A 13,961-nucleotide genomic window follows, 5' to 3' on the forward strand; every position below is an offset into this window, starting at 1 on the left:
CCCTGCCTGTACCCCTCTATTGATGATCCTGATCCAGAGGGTGGCCTGGAGTATTGGTAGAATGGAGGATGGCCTGTGATATTGTCCAAATATACTGGAGAATGAAGTGAAGTGTAAATGGCCATAATTGGGTGGTAGTCTGGGGTATCAGCAGATACTGGGGGGTGACTTGTAGCAAAGACATTGTTAATAGATTAGACTTTACCTCCGACCGGTGCAGCTGATTAGTTTTGATCCTCAGAGCTTCCAGTGGTGTCTTGGCCTTGGATCTGTTCATGGTGACCGGTCTTCTCTGAGCCCCGGATTCTGCCTTTCGGGACTCCTCTTCTCCTTCCTGTGATCATTCCTATTCTTCCACCTTCATTGGCTGTGCCCTTTTATTCTGCCCTTCCACAAACAACTATCTTTACCAGAAACAAGATGGAAGACAAAGAAACAACTCTGTAATAAAACATAAAAGTAGGCCAATGGGATGAGTGGCAGTAGAGATGGGATGGGATGAGTGGCAGTAGGGATGGGATGGGTCAGCAGGGATGGGATGGGATGAGTGGCAGTAGGGATGGGATGGGATGAGTGGCAGTAGGGATGGGATGAGTCAGCAGGGAGAAATTGGGTTCAAAACTGCTCTGCCTAATTTCTTACAGTCAGGACAGTGCTACATGAATAACAAGATACCATCCTAATCTTTGCCAGCTTTTTTACTTCTATCTAAAAGTTTAAAGATAGAAGTAGAAAAGCTGACAAAGATCAGGATTGTATTTGTTTATTCATGTCTAGTGGCTGCATAAAAAAAAACAATTTTTTAGAGACATTTTTGTTTTAACCTCCATGTTGCTCTCTGCCCCAGAATAACCACGCGATCGATCATCCCTAAGGACAGCTGCACCGCCCCCACCTCCCAGTCACAGGCAGGATCCCCCCTTGGCTGGCCACGCCCCCTCACGAGTCCCGACCAGTGACACTGAAGGAGGCGGGCCAGCTCCTCTGCATCAATCAGAGCCCAAACTGCTAAACAGCTCTGCTGCTGGGAGAGCCAGAGGAGGGATCTGTCACTGCATTAGATTGTTCCCATCACGTGCCCCTGCACGATACCCCCTGTAGGGGACATTCCCTCTCACGCTGGACCTCCGGTACACTCCTGCAGACCGGCCACACGGTCGGCGGCCCTAGACCGGAGGTGACATCCATCTGGGGGTGAGGAAGCGACAGGCCATGGCTGCGCTCTAGGCGGCTGCCTAGTTCGCCTAGCGGTAGCGCCGGCCCTGAGGCCAATTACATCCATTTTTCAAGTGAAAGAAAATTGAACCACTTTACATCAGGTGTCTCCATGAGAGTACCCCATAAATCGGGAACCCCAATCAGAGTAACTTTATATATCAGTTGCCACCGCATATCAGATGCCCCCATCAGAATATTACCTTAGATCAGTTACCCCAATCAAGGTACCCCTTTATATCAGGTGTCCCCTTAAGACTGGCCCACTTTTATCCAGTGTCCCCATAACAGTGCCCCCTTACATCAGGTGTCCCCATAACAGTGCCCCCTTACATCAGGTGTCCCCATAACAGTTCTCTCTTACATCAGGTGTCCCCATAACAGTGCCCCCTTACATCAGGTGTTCCCATAAAAGTTCCCTCTTACATCAGGTGTCCCCATACCAGTGCCCCCTTACATCAGGTGTCCCCATAACAGTGCCCCCTTACATCAGATGTCCCCATAACAGTGCCCCCTTACATCAGGTGTTCCCATAACAGTGTCCCCTTACATCAGGTGTTCCCATAACAGTGCACCCTTACATCAGGTGTTCCCATAACAGTGCCCCCTTACATCAGGTGTTCCCATAACAGTGCCCCCTTACATCAGGTGTTCTCATAACAGTGCCCCCTTACATCAGGTGTTCTCATAACAGTGCCCCCTTACATTAGGTGTTCCCATAACAGTGCCCCCTTACATTAGGTGTTCCCATAACAGTGCCCTCTTACATCAGGTGTCCTCATCAAAGTACCCCTAGAAATCCAAAACCCCAAGCAGAATACCTTCATATATCAGTTGCCCCTTTCAATGCGCCCCCATATATCAATACCTCATAAGGGTACCCCCATAATACAACCTCTTCATAGACTAACTGCCCCATTAGACTGCCCCTTACATAAGGTGTTCCCATCTTAAGTACCACCGTAAATTAGGAGCCCCATCAGAATACCTTCATTGGTTATCCCAAACAGAGCATCCCCATAGATCAGTAACCCCCATCAGTGTGCCCCCTTACATCAGGTCTTCTTCTTCACAGTGCCCCCTTAATCAGGAACCCCAATCAAAATACCCTCATATAATATTTCCCCAATCAGAGTATGCCCATAGATCAGTTGCCCCATTAGGGTACGCCCATAGATCAGTTGCCCCATTAGGGTACGCCCATAGATCAGTTGCCCCATTAGGGTACGCCCATAGATCAGTTGTCCCATCAAAATACTCCCATAGATCATTTTCCCCATCAGAGTGCTTCCACAAATTACTTGCCCCATCATAGTGCTCCCATAGATCAGTTACCCCCATCAAAATGTCCCCTTAGGTTAGTTGCAGCCATAAATTATCCATAATATACACTATATTGTCAAAAGTATCGGGACACCTGCCTTTACACACACACATGAAATTTAATGGCATCCCAGTCTTAGTCCGTAGGGTTCAATATTGAGTTGGCCCACCCTTTGCAGCTATAACAGCTTCACCTCTTCTGGGAAGGCTGTCCACAAGGTTTAGGAGTGTGTCTATGGGAGTGTTTGACCATTCTTCCACAAGAGCATTTGTGAGGTCAGGCGCTAATGTTGGATGAAAAGGCCCTGGCTCACAGTTTCCGCTCCAATTCATCCCAAAGGTGTTCTATAGGGTTGAGGTCAGGACTCTGTGCAGACCAGTCAAGTTCCTCCACCCCAAACTTGGTCATCCAAAGACTGGGATGACATTAAAGTTCATATGTGTGTAAAGTCACGAGTCCCAAAATGTTTGACAATAAAGTATATATAGATTAGTTGCCCTCATCACAGTGCCCCAATAATGTTAGGTTGTCCCCACAAATCAGTTGCCCCTATCACAATACCCCCATGAATTTGTTGCCCCATCAGAGTCTCCCCATAGATTAGTTGCCCCAATCACATTGCCCCCATAGAGTAGTTGCTCTCATCACAGTGTAACCATAGATCAGTTGCCCTATCATAATGCCCCATGAAAGTTTCCCCCCTAGATTAGTTGCCTCATCATAGTGTCCATGTAGATCAGTTGCCGCCCATCAGAGTACCTCCATAGATGAGTTGCCCCCCATCACAGTGTCCCGATAGATTAGTTGCCCCCATCCGAGTACCCCCATAGATCAGTTGCCCCATCACAGTGCTTAGTGTACCCTATAGCCTGGCAGGCAGGAGGTAGGAACTAGCAGGAGAAACGTGCTGCAGGGCACACAGCACGCATGTGAAGTCATTGGTTGCTAAGGACGCTGGCATCCCTAGCAACCAATGACTGCTACTCACTGGACCGGGAATTGTGGGTGGTCCACCGAGTTAGTGAAGGCTCTATGAACTGATGAGCCTGTGCAGGAGGTGGAGCCAGGGACTTTATGTGGGAGGAAACTCCTCTAATCTCTCGGCCTATGAAAGAAGATAGGAGAAATCAGACTAAGGAGTGGGTGGAGCAGAATAGTTAGGGGAGGGGCAGAGGAGTATGATGTAATTCCTCTACTGTAGTGTTGTGAGGGAGGTGATAGGAGCGAGGGCCTGCAACTGTCCCCTGTGCCCTGCCCCCGAGCATAGTGCCCAGGTGATGTGACCCTTCTCCCCCCTTGTCTTGGCCCTGCTTCCAGTTATATACTCTATTCATCTACTGCAGGGGTGGGGGACCTTTTTTCTGCCAAGGGCCATTTGGATATTTATAACATCATTCGGGGGCCGTACAAAATTATCAACTTATAAATTAGCCTGTTATATTTGGTCAAACATTGAATTAACTCACCCCTAATGTGATGGCTGGAGGTGTGTGATGTTAGCTGGTATTGATGATGTTGCTACTTGCAACTGGATTTCCAGGTTTGCGTTGGTCAGTCGGGAGCGCAGTTGACTCTTTGCTATGGTAAGTTTTAAAAAGAACTGCTGGTAGGTACTGCTGGCTAGTACTGCTGGTGTGTACAGCGGGCTGGCACTGCTAGTGGGTACAGCTGGTGAGTGCAGCTGGCGGGGACTGCTTGTGGATACTGCTGGCAGGTACTGCTGGCTGGTACTGCTGGCTCAGGCTGGTACTGTGGGTACTGCTGGATAGTACTACTGGCTGGTACTGCTGACTCAGGCTGATACTGCTGGCTGGTACTGCTGTGGGTACTGCTTGCTCAGGCAGATACTGCTGTCTGATACTGTGCTGTAGGTACTGCTGTGGGTACTTTTGGCTCAGGCTGATACTGCTGTGGGTACTGCTGGTTGGTATTGTGCTGTGGGTACTGCTGGCTGGTACTGCTGACCGCGCAATTATCATTCAAAGAGTGACAGTGCTGAAAGCTGGCCTGGACAGGAAAGGGGTAAAGTGCCCAGTAAGGAAGTGGTTAAAGCTTTGCCTATACAGAATTGTAAGTAGCGTAGTTTGCCGCCATTTTGACGGGTGGACACAATTAAAGCGGGACATGTTAGGTATCTATTTACAAGGCGTAACATCATTTTTTATATAAAAATGAGGTATTATTTTGTGTTTGTGTGCAATAAAATAAAAGTGTATTTTTTCCCCAAAAGTTGCATTCGAAAAAAACGCTGCTCAAATACCGTGTGACATAAAATATTGTAACACCCGTCATTTTATTCTATAGGGGCCTCTGCTATAATGTTTGAGGTCCTAAACATTTTCTAGCCAAAAAAAAAGTCTATTTTTTCATGTAGGAGAGAAGTGTCAGAATTGGCCCAGTTGGTTAAAATAACGGAAAAAAAAAAGCTTTTCCTGAAAAATCTGCAGCTTCATTCCAGAGACAATACTTTTTCCTGCCACTAGATGTCCTCAGACTGATGTCCAGCATCAATAAATCCAGGACAGTAAACCCCCGTTATATCGCAGTTCAGTTTTCCTGGTCCCGGTATTTTGCGTTTTTTTCTGTAAGATCTATTAATATTGTTTTATTAAATAAATCTTTGTTAATTCAATATTTTTGTGTTTCCCATTGCTCTTGCTCTGTCTCTCAATATCTTTAATGTGTTTAAATGAGTTTCCATTGTTTTTAAAAGTGCGTTTAAAGACCTTAAAATGCTTTTAAAAGTACTGTAAAAGTTATAAAAACCTGCCTAGGGTGTATTTAAATAGGGGATTTCTATTTTGCGGATTTTCACTTATTGCGGGGGGGGTCTGGAATGTAACCCCCGCAATGGAGGGGGGTTTACTGTACCCATGAGTGCAGGTTGTCTTGAATCTGCCCCCAGCAACAGTGAAATGAGAAGCAACACGGGGGTGAGTTCATCTCTCTGTCACTATGCTCTCTCCTCCTATCAGCATGCCATTGTCAGTACATAAACTGATTGGCTGCTTGTGCTGCTTCTTTCTTCTCCAGCCGTGCTGTACAGAGGATGACACCAGGTCACATTCATGTACTTACACTGCTTGCATGTAAAAAAATAAATGTAATCATGTATCAATGATTAGGATTCTTTCTGTGTTTATAACTGCTTAACCACTTAACCCCCGGAGGATTTGGCTGCTCAATGACCAGGGCCTATTTTGCGATTCGGCACTGCGTAAATCTAACGGACAATTGCGCGGTCATACAATGCTGTACCCAAATAAAATTGATGTCCTTTTTTTCCCACAAACAGAGCTTTATTTTGGTGGTATTTGATCATCTGTGCGATTTTTATTTTTTGCGCTATAAACAAAAAAAAGTGTCAATTTCGAAAAAATAACAATATTTTTCACATTTTTTTATATGAAATCCCCCCCCCCCAAAAAAAAAGTAAAAATCTAATTTTTTTAACATTTTAGGCCAATTTGTTTTCTGCTACATATTTTTGGTAAAAAATAAAATCGCAATAAGCGTATTTTGATTGGTTTGGGCAAAAGTTATTGTGTTTACTAACTACGGGAAAGATTTATGTCATTTTTATTGTTTTTTTTTTAACTAGTAATGGCGGCGATCTGCAATTTATTTTGCGGGACTGCGACATTTGCGGCAGACAGATCGGACCCTTGACTGACATTTTTGGGGGTACCAGTGACATTACTACAGTAATTTGTGCTATACATATGCACTGTTACTGTAAAAATGACACTGGCAGGGAAGGGGTTAACTTTATTAGTGATCAAGGGGTTAAGTGTGTCCCTAGGGGCGTGATTCTAACTGTGGGGGGCGTGGCTTGTGATGTAACCACAGAGACATACGATCCTACATAGCAGATTCGTATGATCTCTGCAGTTACACCAGGGAGAATGACAGGCGGCTTTGTTTACATCAGCCGCCTGCCTTTCTCCCTCTCCAGTGGGAGATCGCGCGTGGCCGGCGGACATCGGAGCCGCCGGTCACTCGCGCGGGGATGGCAGTGAACGAGCGGGGGCGGGAGCGCGCCTCTGGCGGCACGCGCTTGCCCCCTATTGGCTCGCGGGCGAGTGACGTACCGATACGTCACTTTGCCCAGGAGGGGCTGACCGCCGCAGTAAATATACTGTGGGCGTTCGGCAAGTGGTTAAGGAGCGTCCTACGTACATATACTGCAGCAGGGCGGACCTTAAGCGCAAAATGATGTACCTGTACGTGATTACTTTATTTGGCTCTGGGGCGCACGCACGCGCCCTGCCAAAGTCCCGCTGTGATTGGACGCAGAAAGAGCCAATCAGCAGGTCTGGCAGAAGGCGATTAGACAGAGAGAGGCAGAACGGCGGTCTGCTAGTAACAAAGACAGAGATCTTGTGTATCTGCTAAGCAGGAACACGGATCTCTGTCTTTCTTCAGTTAAACCATCCCCCGCACAGTTAGCAAGCACTCCCAGGGAACACAGTTAACCCTTGATGTTAACCCCTTCCCTGCCAGTGTCAAAAGAAATTTGTGGTGCTTGGCACCTTACTCCTGCGCTCAGAAACAGGGCCCCCAGACTACTCCTGTCACGGGACTCATACTTGGCATTCCCAATGGCTAGACCTTGCTGCCCTCTACGACTGGGGTGGTCAACATAACACTGCAAACAAAAACACAAAAAAAGGGCGCACCAGCCTAGCACATTATCCTCAATAAGGACTTTATTATTGACAAAATAAAAGATGTCTACTCACAAACAGGTGAGTTCAGGCTCTGAGGAAGAGGCGAGACCTCGAAACGCGTTAGCCAACGTCATAAACTGAAACTGCGGACTCTGTAATCATGGACTTCGCTGTTTGAATCTGTTATGCTGGTTTACATCACCTGTTTGTGAGTAGACATCTTTTATTTTGTCAATAATAAAGACCTTAATGAGGATAATGCGCTAGGCTGGTGCGCCCTTTTTTTGTGTTTTTGTTTGCAGTGTCATTAGTACAGTGACAGTGCATTTTTTTTCTTTTTAGCACTGATCACTGTATTGGTGTCACTGGTCCCCAAAAAGTGTCAGATTTGTCCGCCCTAATGTCGAAGTCCTGCTAAAAAATTGCATATAGCGGGGGGGGGGTACCGCGCTTCAAAGGTGCTTCTGTGTTAAACTAATACTGTGTTGGTCTAATTAAAATAAATCGTATAAATCTTATATGTAAAGTGCCTAAGTGCTTCAGGCTCCGTTCACATGTAGGCGTTTTGGGGCGTTTTTCTGCTCTAGGATCAGCTCTCAAAACGCCCAACAAGACAAATCCTATTCATTTCAATGGCCCCTGTTCACATCTGAGCGTTTTGAAGCTGTATACAAAACGCCCAACGCTCAAAAAAGTACATGAGCTTCTTTTTGGGCAGATTACAGGCGTTTTCCATTGATCTCTATTGAATCTAAAAACGCCTGCACAAAAATCGCGGTAAAAATCGCGGTAAAATCGCGGTAAAAAACGCCGCAAAAATCGCGGTAAAATCGCGGTAAAAAACGCGCGAAAAACGCTACGCTCAGGTGTGAATGTAGCCTCAGTGATTCATATAGTGTATGTAATGACTCTTATACATATATATATATACCATTCATGTGTACATCAAATATAAATTAATAAATAAATAAATTATTGTGCTCTTAAATCAACAATAAAATCTAAATAATAGGTGGTATAAATATATAAATATATTAAAGTGCATAAAAAATTGCAGATCGCCGCCATTACTAGTAAAAACAATAAAAAAAAACAAAAATTAAAAAGTCCATAAATCTATCCCATAGTTTGTAGACGCGATAACTTTTTGCGCAAATCAGAATACGCTTATTAGGAATGTTTTTACCAAAATTATGTAGCAGAATACAAACTGGACTAAATTGATGAAGAAATTTGATTTTTTACATTTTTTTATTGGATATTTTATAGCAGAAAGTAAAAAATATATATATTTTATTTTCAAAATTTTTGGTATTTTTTTGTTTATAGCGCAAAAAAATAAAACCCGCAGAGGTGATCAAATACCACTAAAAGAAAGCTCTATTTGTGGGTAAAAAAGGATATCAATTTTATTTGGGTACGACGGCGCAATTGTCAGTTAAAGTAACGCAGTGCCGAATCGCAAAAAATTGTCTGGTCATTAAGGGGGTAAAAGCTGAAGTGGTTAAAGTAGATGTAATCCCTGGCTGGATTTAGCTTTGCTCTGTGCACTAAATAATCTCCATGCTCATTTCTTACTAAAATAGGATTTTTTTTAATTTTTTTTATTTACTGTAAAATCCTTGGAGTCTATTGGAGGACATAGGCCCCACCCCTCTGTGTTTATGCTCATGCACTGGTTGCTGCTTTGCTGTAAAACTGAGGCATGCTGGGAGTAGGCAGGGTTATATCCTGGGCTGGACTTTTTTTTTTTTGTTTGTTAGTGTCCTCTGCTCCTGTAGGTTGCAGTATAACCCAAAAGATTTGAGGAGCTCCGACCCCCCCCCCCCCAAAAAATAAAAAAATTAAATGTCAGCAGCTACAAATGGCTGTGGATGCTGACTTTTACCTACTTCCAGCCCAAACCAATTCTGCCATTCCTCTACGACATGTAAAAATCATTTATTTTTTGCTAGAAAATGACTTAGAACCCCCAAACATCATATATATATATATATTTAAAAAAGACCCTAGGGACCCTTCTGCAGTGTAGTTGGGCATCATGGGAAATGTAGTTCCAAAACATCTGGGGTGCCAGGGTTCGCCATCACTGCCCTGAGAAATAAAATGGTGGTCGTTGCAATTTTGTGTTACACTGAATTTGCGAAGCAATTTTTCAAACATGATATTATTGAAAAAAACAATTTCATGACTTAAAAAAAAAACCAAAACACAATATTTACCCCAAATTTTTTTTTTAGAATGTGAAAGATGATTTGTTTTCCGCCTAGTGTCCTACTACTCTAGGGGGCAGCATAAACCCAAGGGTCAAAAAGAGATGAAGCTGTGTCCATCAATGAACGAAAGAGAAAACGTATTTACATTTACTAAAAAAAAAAAAAATTGTCTCTTTAAGGCCGTTAGGCGGAAGTCACGTCAGACGTTGCTCTGGTCCTCCAAGGGCATAGAGACAAGTGGGGGCCATCTTGCCCTCACTTGACTTCCTGCCCATTGCTCCAGGGAATCTGATCTTTGACATCTTAACCTACGGCTTCGGGAAGCGGGAAAACGAACAGGAAGCAGCGGGGCACATATGCTGGTGATTTGAGAAGCTATTAAATGGCTGCAGAACAGAACCCGAGAATGCAGCTTTAATAGTCATAACAAAAAAAAGTAACAACCTGTAATAGTTTAGTTCTACCTACAGGCAACTTGGAGTAAGAGAGGTTAGAACTCCTGTCGGTTTTTACCATCCATATTCCCTTGGGGAGATTTCCCCTAATTTCCTGTCCCATAGACCAAACAGGAAGTGAGGAAATCCCTCAGTGTCTCCATTGGAAAACATTCCCTCTGCTCCTGATCTAGAGTTAAAAGTGAGCGAATCACAAGTTTCGGGTTAATTGTTATCAAGAAAATGGGTGAATCTCTATAACGGGGACAGGCAGCTGTTCTAATCCCTCTCCACTATATACAAATTATTTGAATTGAACTGGTTTGGTCTTAATGTATGGTAGTAGCACAGCATCTTACCTTTGTGCCTCCACTTTCAGGGAGGTAACCATGTCAGGTACTTGTAACTACAATGCTTGAAGAAGCAGCCTTGCATCATGAAGAACTGTGCATGGAAGTTTGAGACATACTGGTACTTCATGTCCCATGACCAGGAAAGCCCACCTGGGTAATCCAGTGCCCTATGATCAAGAAGTTCCCCCAGGTAATTCAGTGACCCGTGATCAGGAAGCCCCCCCTGGGTAAACCATTGCCCCATGATAAGCGATCCTTTCCCCCCCAGGTCATCCAGTGTCCAACAATTAGGAAGCCCCCCCCCAGCTAATCCAGTGACCCATTATAAGGAAGCCCCCTCCACCCCAGTGTAATCCAGTGACCCATGATCAGGAACCCTCCCCAGGTAATCCAGTGTTCCATGAGCAGCAAGCCTTCGCTACAGGTTATCCAGCATCCCATCATTAGGAAGCCCACTCCACCCCAGTGTAATCCAGTGACCCATGAGCGGGAAGCCTCCCCAGGTAATCCAGTGTTCCATGAGCAGCAAGTCTTCGCCCCAGGTTATCCAGCATCCCCATCATCAGGAAGCCCCCCCCCCCCCGGGAATCCAGTGACCCATGAGCAGGAACCCTCCCCAGGTAATCCAGTGTTCTATGAGCAGCAAGCCTTCGCCCCAGGTTATCCAGCATCCCATCATCAGGAAGCCCCCCCCCCCCCGGTAATCCAGTGTACCATGATCAGGAAGCCTCCCCAGGTAATCCAGTGACCCATTAACAGCAAGCCGTCCCCCCCAAGATATCCAGCGTCCCATGATCAGGAAGCCCCCCCTCCCCTCCACCCCTCCACCCTGGTAATCCAGGCTCCTAAGATCAGGAAAAAAATTTGTAGAACAACTGTAAATGAAGGCTTCCTTTCATGCCATTCATTGTGTCCCTGTGATTGTACCAGTTGATCACTGACCAGACAGCACCAGTCACAACCCATCTGTACCATGTGATTAGCTGGGGCCAATAACAACAATACAAACTTAAGTTGAACAGTAATATTCACAGTTAAATAGTGTGAAAAAAATCCTGACCTCCCCCTAGTAGAATGCTACTATAGTAACACCATTTGCTCTGGTCACAGTATGTAAAAAAAATATTAAAATTTCACATACTGTCACCAGTCAGTTTCCCTGATCACCACATCAGTTATACCAGGGATCTTCAAACTACGGCCCTCCAGCTGTTGCAGAACTACATGTCCCATGAGGCATTGTAAAAGATTCAGACTTGATGGGAATCGTAGTTCCTGAACTGGAGAGCAATAGTTTGGAGACTGGAGTTATAAGATGGCGCCATACTGCATGGTGACAGTATGTAAAAGTGAAATCCTCAATCAGGTCTACCTATTTGTTTATCAGGCACACCAGATCAGGCCACCAATTGTCCTCTATGGGGAGGCGGATGTTTGCTGACCCCTGCCTGGATTCTGATCTGACAAGATCTGCTAAAAACAGACAGACGTATGATACATTGCCATTTGGATGAAAAATATAAAGTGGGGGGAGGGCAAACATTTGCACTACCCACACCTATGGGACTGTGACAGACCTGGGGGAGAAGTTTTAAATATTACATGAGCTAATATGTATAAGTGTTTTAATTGGTTGTTAAAATATGTATGCCAGTTATAACGGTTTTTGCACAAGTTGCAGGGTATAAAAGGCTTTGACCTGCGTCATCAGCCTGACAGACGGCGGGGACAGCAAGAGAAGATTGTACTGCTGGTTACTATGCAGTCATTACTTCGTCAGCTGATGGAGAGAGCAGGGGCGGCGGGAGGCGAGTGGATGTGCTGCTTCCTTTCTATTCCTTTAGATTTGGATCCTTCTGGTTCTTACCACTCCTCTGCATCAGGAAACATTACCTCCGGTCAACCCCCCTCTACTCGTTCCTGCTGTGTCGGCCCCCCTCTCGTCATCTAGCCTCCCGAATGTCCGTTCGCTTCCTCCTCCTACGGATCCTCCTTCCGTCTGCCTGTTTCCGGAGGGTCGCCCGGGTCCGTCTACCTCCGCCGGCGCAGCTTCTTCGGCGGTCAAAAGATCTTCAAAGTTACCTCACCAGTTCGAATCTTCACCTCGTCGTTCTGAAAAGGAAAAGAAGAGCAGGGAGAGGCAACAGACAAGGGGACATTGTTTTAAATAAAAATGTTGAGTCCATTCTTCAGGACTCCCCCACGTAGAAATTATTTTAGAAGCTTATAAGAACTTTAATGGTTTTTCATGACAAATCTTTTCATCAAAAACTTGTGATTCATAAATCTTTACTTTGCGGTATGAAGGATGTTGGTTTATGGCTTAATCTCTTGATTCCTCAGAAGCCCTATCCGAAGCCTGCTACCTCTTCAGTGGGGTCTTTTCAACGTGGTTTGTGCTTTCGTTTTAATGAGGGTCAGTGTAAAAGGCCAAATATTTGTAAATATAAGCATGAATGTTCACACTGTGCTGGCGCTCATTCAGCATCTCGTTGTTTTAAAAAGTTAGCTCCCGCCACCTCACATTCCAAGGAGATTTTTCTTAAAGATGGTCACCCCAGTAGGGTTAGCAAACATGTTACCGTGGCTTCGCATATGGCCAAATCGTCAGATGGCGGACCTGTTGTCTGAAAGTTTTCGTGAGAGTTTCCCCTTGCCTTCCTTTTCCGGTGTTGGTTGTTTGGCCTGTGATAACTTGCCTTCTGTCCGTAAACACTCTGCTGTGGTGTCGCACAAAATTTATAAAGAAATCCAAGAGGGGAGGGAGGCGGGCCATTTTTCCTCTCCGCCTTTTTTCTAATTTTTGGATTTCGCCGTTGGGGATTGTTGCAAAAGAAAGAACAAAATTCGTTTAGGATGACACACCATTTATCCTTTCCAAAAGGTCTTTTATTAAATGATGAGCTTGATTCCGAACTATGTTCGGTTTCCTCTGCATCGTTTGATGATGCTTTGAGAAAAATCCGGTTGGCAGGTAGATCAGTGCTTTTGGCGAAGGCTGATATTAAGTCGACTTTTCGGTTGCTGCCCATTTCATCCCAGTGCCTTTAATTCCTTGGGTTTTCAGTTTGGTGGGCAATATTTTTTTGATAAATGTCTTCCGATGGGGTGCTCTTTGTCATGTAGATATTTTGAAATGTTCTCGTCTTTTTTGGAATGGGTTGTTAGCTATCGTACGGGTTCCTCTGGTTTATTGAATTATTTGGACAATTTTCTTTTTATCGGTAAAGCTGATTCCGTTGATTGTCTGTTTAGATTTACTGAATTCCAAATTGTTTGTTGTGAATTTGGGATTCCGTTAGCACACGGGTGTCAAACACAAGGCCCGCGGGCGGAATGCGGCCCACCAGGCCATTTTATGTGGCCCTCGCCCCTCTTCTGAAGCTGCGGCACCCCCCTTGTCTCTGTAGCCGGCAGCAGAAAGGACAGAACTCCTTTGCCAGATTCTGCACTCCTCTGTGCAGCTGCAGAAAGGCTCATCTTTGACCCCCCCCTCACAGCAATTTGCAGCAGAGAGGAGGGCAGAACTCCTACAGATCCTGCACCTCCCTGTGCAGCCACAACACTGCCTTGCTTTTGTCTCCCCTGGTCTCAGCAGACTCTGGAAGCCTACTCCAGCCCTCCTCTGGTTCTGCAGATCCTGCATCTTTTTTCTGGCAGCAGCACAAGATAAGAGAGTGCATTGTGATGCAAGGAAGGGTGGGTGACTCTTGATGGTGGTGGGGGGTTCTTGACATCTCATGTAAGGG

Source organism: Pelophylax lessonae, assembly GCF_965119305.1.
Source record: "Pelophylax lessonae genome assembly, chromosome: 11".
Taxonomy (NCBI): Eukaryota; Metazoa; Chordata; class Amphibia; order Anura; family Ranidae; genus Pelophylax; species Pelophylax lessonae.